This window comes from Anguilla anguilla, chromosome 2 (assembly GCF_013347855.1).
Source record: "Anguilla anguilla isolate fAngAng1 chromosome 2, fAngAng1.pri, whole genome shotgun sequence".
Classification (NCBI taxonomy): domain Eukaryota; kingdom Metazoa; phylum Chordata; class Actinopteri; order Anguilliformes; family Anguillidae; genus Anguilla; species Anguilla anguilla.
In genome coordinates, this window is record NC_049202.1 from 5,915,041 (window position 1) to 5,920,643 (window position 5,603).

At 44.4% G+C, this 5,603-nt stretch overlaps 1 long non-coding RNA gene across 1 annotated transcript in view; it reads left to right on the plus strand.

Annotated features, from left to right (window-relative positions):
* The window catches only part of LOC118219925, an 8,574-nt gene extending 3,451 nt beyond the window's left edge, over positions 1-5,123 (plus strand). Inside the window, exons 2-3 of the long non-coding RNA XR_004763886.1 lie at positions 4,065-4,157; positions 4,930-5,123. This is a non-coding gene — a long non-coding RNA (uncharacterized LOC118219925). The remainder of the gene's footprint in view (positions 1-4,064; positions 4,158-4,929) is intronic.
* Positions 5,124-5,603: the final 480 nt, after the last annotated feature.

Consider the following 5,603-nt stretch of genomic DNA (forward strand, 5'->3'; position numbering starts at 1 on the left):
TTGTGGTGTAACGGGATCTTCCAGTTGCTGGATGTCTTGCATGCGCCAGAATCCAGAATCCAGCACCATTTGTTGTATTTCTCACTGCATTAATCAGAATAATTTTTATTTGTTTGTTTTGTTAGGACAGGCTGGGTTTGCTTGTAGACTGTGCTCATTGTTGAAACAGTGGAGCCAGGCTTTTCAGGAAGTGATGTCGTGGCGCTGGTTTCTCGGAGAGAGCGGAACGGGGGGGGGGGGGGGGAAACGGATCCAGCGGGCTCCTCCGCTAATGGCGGGAATTATCCGAGCGGCGGGAGCCCGGGCCCGAGGCGCGACCGTGCCGTTTCGGCGGAGTCCAGATTCCTGGCTCCTCGCTCCGACAGAACGAGGGGCCCATCTGGGCCTGGCGCTGGGGGGGGGGGGGGAGGCCTGCCGTTCTCACGTCAGCTCAGCTCCGACGGAGGAGGGGAGAAAGAGAAGCCTGTGAACGAGGGCTCAGGATCAGGAGCAGAGTCCGTAAAACCACGGAGGCCTGTGTTTAACCGCTTTCGAAAACCAGGTGGGGTCGACCTCGTTTTCCACAGCCGAGTCCTCCGGTTAAATGGGAGCAGAAGAGGGCTGGGGGGATTTTAATCTAAGGGACCATTAGGATATGTTTTAGTACATTTGGTTTTATGACTCCGATTGAATCCCTCTCCAGAACAGTCCTGGCGAACGGGTTGATTCCCACGGAAAACGGGTCTTCAATGCGATGATTTATATTTGAAAGGGCTGTGGCCCTGAAATGATTGGAATAATCGTCCATCATCATCATCACATTAGCCAATAGCAGCCCGTGTTATTCAAGTACAGCACGTGTTCAGTTTCTTTGTGAAAACAAAATAATGATGTATGTACCATAAATGCAAACAGACAGTCGGTCCAGTCTAGTTTTTTGGTCAAGAGACTGGGGTTTTCACACAGCAGTGTGAAGTGAAAAGAAATGAAAGGAAATGAAATTCACGTATAAAAAAGGTACTTAATGTCAAGGCAAGGTCATCCAGTACATTGCAGGCCAAACAGACCTTGATTATCCTGAAGCTGAAGGCTGCTATGAATTGAGACACATGGAAAATCAGCAGTGTGGTGAATTTGGGGAAAAAACTAAGATGAGTTATGCTTACAAGGGCATTCATACAGAACTGGGCAATGAACAATACAGTATAGGATCGCCTTATTGTTTATTTAAAGGTAAAGTAAGGGACAACATCACTGCCATTAAGAACAGTAAAGCCAATATACAGGAAAGGATAGGTAAGGTCAGTCATGGCATGAGGGTTTAACCAGCTGAGTAATAGCAAAAGATAGTGAAGAGGAATGTTGGAATTAACATCAATGAAGAAAGAAACACTGCCAGGGGATGCTTTAAAAAAAAGCAGTTGCAGCCCGTATGTGACAGATTACTGTGTCCCCTTCAGGCAACATGTTCTGTGGCTGGTGTGAGAAGCTACAGCCTGGATTCAAAGATGGCCTCAGCTTTATTTTGACGTTTCACATTATGTAGATCTCATCCGGCCGATATTTTACCAGACTAACGTGCAAGCGATGCTTCTCTGCTGAAGCATTCCGATTCAGTGTTAATTTTGTTTCTGAAAAACTGTAATGTAATTTTTCGTCATCGCTGAAAGCCCGATTGGCGTTATTTTCTAACTGAAAGTGCTTGCTGCGAGACTTTTAGATGGTGCCGCAAGGCATTCTGGGGAGTCAAGTCTTTGTCAAGGACTTCCCAGACCGACTATAAAACCGTGATGAACACTTAAATCATGGTTGACTATAGTATACATAACCTTTAAAGCTGTGAGCTCAAATGACAAGACTGTCAAGTGTTTTGAATCTTCTTTCTCTCTTTGGTCTGTGCTTTAGCAGCAGTCGGAATGTACAGCCACCGGGGGGGGGGGGAGGGGGAGGGACGGGGGGGTGTTCGGGGTTGAAGAGGCTTTGTAACCAGCTGCGTCTCAAAAGCATCCTATTCTCAACTCGCTCTTCTGTCACTGAGCAACAACAACAACAGCAGCAACAACCAATTCCCCTTCACTCTTGGAAATAAATTACAACTCAAAACCCCAGCTGGAAATTTAGAACCGATGATGGATAACACAAAAAAAAAAGAAGAAAAAAAAAAGCATTAAAGTCATTCCTGTGTGGAAATGCGGGGCCATCTTAAAGTGTTCTTCTTCAAAACAAAACTGCGGTAAAGAAAAAAAGAACATTTTAAAAAAGTGAAATTATTATTTTTATTTTTTTTTGAAAATACAGAATGTCTGTAAAATGTGTCGTGTCGGGGGGTAGGGGAAGGTGGGGGTTTCTCTTGAGCCCTGTGAAAGGACTGAACTCCGAACCTAACTGAATTCATGTATGCTTCCCAACATCTACCACCAGTATGTATCAATTGAAAAGACAGAGAATGTTTTCCCCCTTAATGCAGACGTAGTTCATTCAGAGTTTGATGGTGCAGTCAAGCTAAAACCTCTGTTTGCCTGGGAAAAGGGCAGTTAAAATGTCCTTTAAACAAAGCTCAGATCACAGATCGTATTCCTAAAAATGGCTTCCTCCTATGGTGGAATAGGATAAATCCTGCCCTAACAAAACTAACATAATGTAGGCCTTATACAGCTATATCTCTGCTTTGGTAGGCTCTTAGTCGGCTTGGTAGAGGGCACAATAATTATTGAATACTTCACAACTAAAGCCTAATTTATATGAATAATATACTACATAACCTAGATTTGCATACATTCTTTATTTTTATTTAGTATTAAAATCTAGCAGTGTGTTGTATACATGTACTCAGCAACATTATCACTGATGAATCAACAAATAAAGAGTTTGCATGTGTCAAGTAAGAACAACACACAATCAGGGTTAAAAGCACACTCTCAGTGTTGATTTTACAGCAATGAAATGCAGTAACACAAGCAAAAATTATACAGTGTTTATTTTGCCAGTTTTCTCCTGCCTCTTCCGTTGTCTTTTCATTATCATTCTGATGGTTGAAACATCTCACTTTTATTGCTATTTGTCGGTGAACCCAGTTGTCGCATATAAGCTACGCTAAACGGCTGCTTGGGAAATATTAAAATCACAAAATGCCACAATAGTTCCGTTGGTTGAAGCCAGATAAACCTGATGCTTTATTAATGGGGCCCCGAACATCAGACAGTCTTGCAGCATTTGCAACCGAGTAGCTGAGCTTCCAATATTAAATCTGAAATTAGGAATCTTATGATATCTTTAACGGCAGTTTGGGCTCCGAGAAACATATTTAAAAAGATAACCCAGGCCTGTTATCTCTGTTGAAGTGATATCTCTAGAGTTTGATCCTTTTTTGTTTTTAATGACACTTTAAAAAAAAAAAAAATCTTCTGTGCTTCTCTTGGGTTCTAAATTTTTTAACAAAATTTTAACCTCTTGTAGAGACTAACTGCAACAGGGGGAAAAGCATCATAGCATCCAACCAAATTCGGAATTACCACTGACATTTTTTCTTCATGGATTTTAAGGCCAAATTAATCAATAAGTGACACTTGATCTATCTGACATGATCAGCATGTGGGGCATCTCTGGCAGCAAATATTTTGGCCTGAGATTACAGGTCATGTGCAGGTTTTTTCACCCTTCAGGGTTAAGGAATGTCAGTTCTACAATGCTGCCTTTTTTCCATAATGTTGCGCTCTTCTGGATTGTTCTTTTTTGCATAGAATCTGTTTATAGAGCTGGAAAGTTTTACTTCAGTGACTTACTGTAGGTTAAATGCCTTGCTCAGGGGTATAATAGCACAGCCCCATCTGGGACTCAAACCCACGGCCTTGGAGTCAAACATCCTGGGCAGGGTTGTGGGGGGTGCTGGAGCCTATCCCAGCATGCATTGGGTGAGAGTCCAATCCATCGCAGGAATATTATTATTATTATTATTATTATTAGTAGTAGTAGTAGTAGTAGAAGTAATAGTAGTAGTAGCAGTAATAATATTTTTTTCAAAAACATTCTTTATTTTGTCTCATTGAGCCAACTAATTTTCCCTTTGTTGTCCATCTTCATTCAAGTTTGCGGTTGTCTGCATTAGAGGAAGTGAAGATTAATGGCCTGCAGGTGGAATGGCCGCATTTCAGCACCGACTTCCCAGAATTCCCCCAGAGGTGAGTGCGGACTCCTGCTGGGGACAGGTGTCTTTTCTGGAGCGGCTCCTTCGGGTCACCCGAAGTCTCGCTGGCTAGTGGCCACGCGCCCGGGCTGTTCGGTGCGGGTAGGAACACAGGTCGACCGTAGCCGTGAAACTCACCCGCAGTACGCCGGTGGCTTTGCTCTGTTGTGCAAAGGGAAACTCGTGCTTCTCCTTGATGGCGGGTGACTTTAGGCGACGTCCATTTTGTCTCATTGATCGGCTTTCAAAATGGCGGCTCTTTCGGGTGCACGGTAGCTGCGCCAAACGATTACGCGCCTGGCGGGGGGGCGGGGGGCGGGGGTAGTGGCAGGGGGGGCTGTAAATAAAGCACGCGCTTCCCCCTCCAAAGCTCCCGCCCAGGAGCCTGTTTCATTTGGCCAAAACGGGGCGCAGGTGTCGGGTTGACCGAAGGGCCTGCCTTTTGAGCGGTGAGACGAGGGACGCCAACTGCTCACCAAAAAAAAGGAAACACCGTCCCAAGCCATTCGTTCATCATCAAGTGAAGTTCACCGTCAAAGTTGAGCTGAATCATTTCTTGATTCATTATAGGCAAGAAATCATCCTTGATTATTGAATCAAGGCTAGAAATTCAATAAAAATGTTTATTCTAACTCGGTATTTATCCTAACGAGGTACGGTAAAAAACTGCCTGTATTCATTTGAATTCCAAATAGGAATTAAATTGGATCTTTACGATGGCATCGCGGTCTTAGATTGCTTTTTTTGCTTTTTGCAATTTCGTGCAGGATCCTCTGACAGCACTTCAATTCCCCCAGCGAGCCTAACTTAAGGTGTTCCGGCGAAGTCCCATCTGCGGCTGATGAAGATGTTTCACCTGAGATAATTACGAGCTCCAGCACTGCAGTCCTGTCCACGAAAGCCGGATTCACAGGTGTGTTCGACTCGACGATCGTGATCAGAATGCACATTATGATCTCGCCTTGTATGCAAATGATGATTAAAATTATTCTTTTTTTAAAAACTTTCAAATTCGGCCAAACCAACTTATAATTACTTTTTCTTTTATATTTTCATAAATTCTTTATCCTTGGCGTCAGTAGCAGGTAAAAACGAGCCCGTTTCACGATGGCGAGATGACGCCAGAGAAGAATCGTGGACCTTCATATCAAAGGAACGCCACGTTCTTCTCTGTTATAATCATCGGGTCGTAAAACTTCCCGTGCAGCCTGACGCGTTCGGAAGCTAAATATTAATTAGCGCACCTGTGAGTCCCCCCCCCCCCCCCCACATCAAGGCAGCCGTGTTCTGGGTATCCGCCATGCCATTACGCTGCAGCGGGATTCTTCTCACTAACTAACGGGCGATGCATTATTCAGGGACGCCCAGCCATTCGCGAGCGGGCTCTGTGCTTTGAGTCTCAGGTGTGTAATCAGTAGCTGCGGGGGCCTTCGTCTCGTGC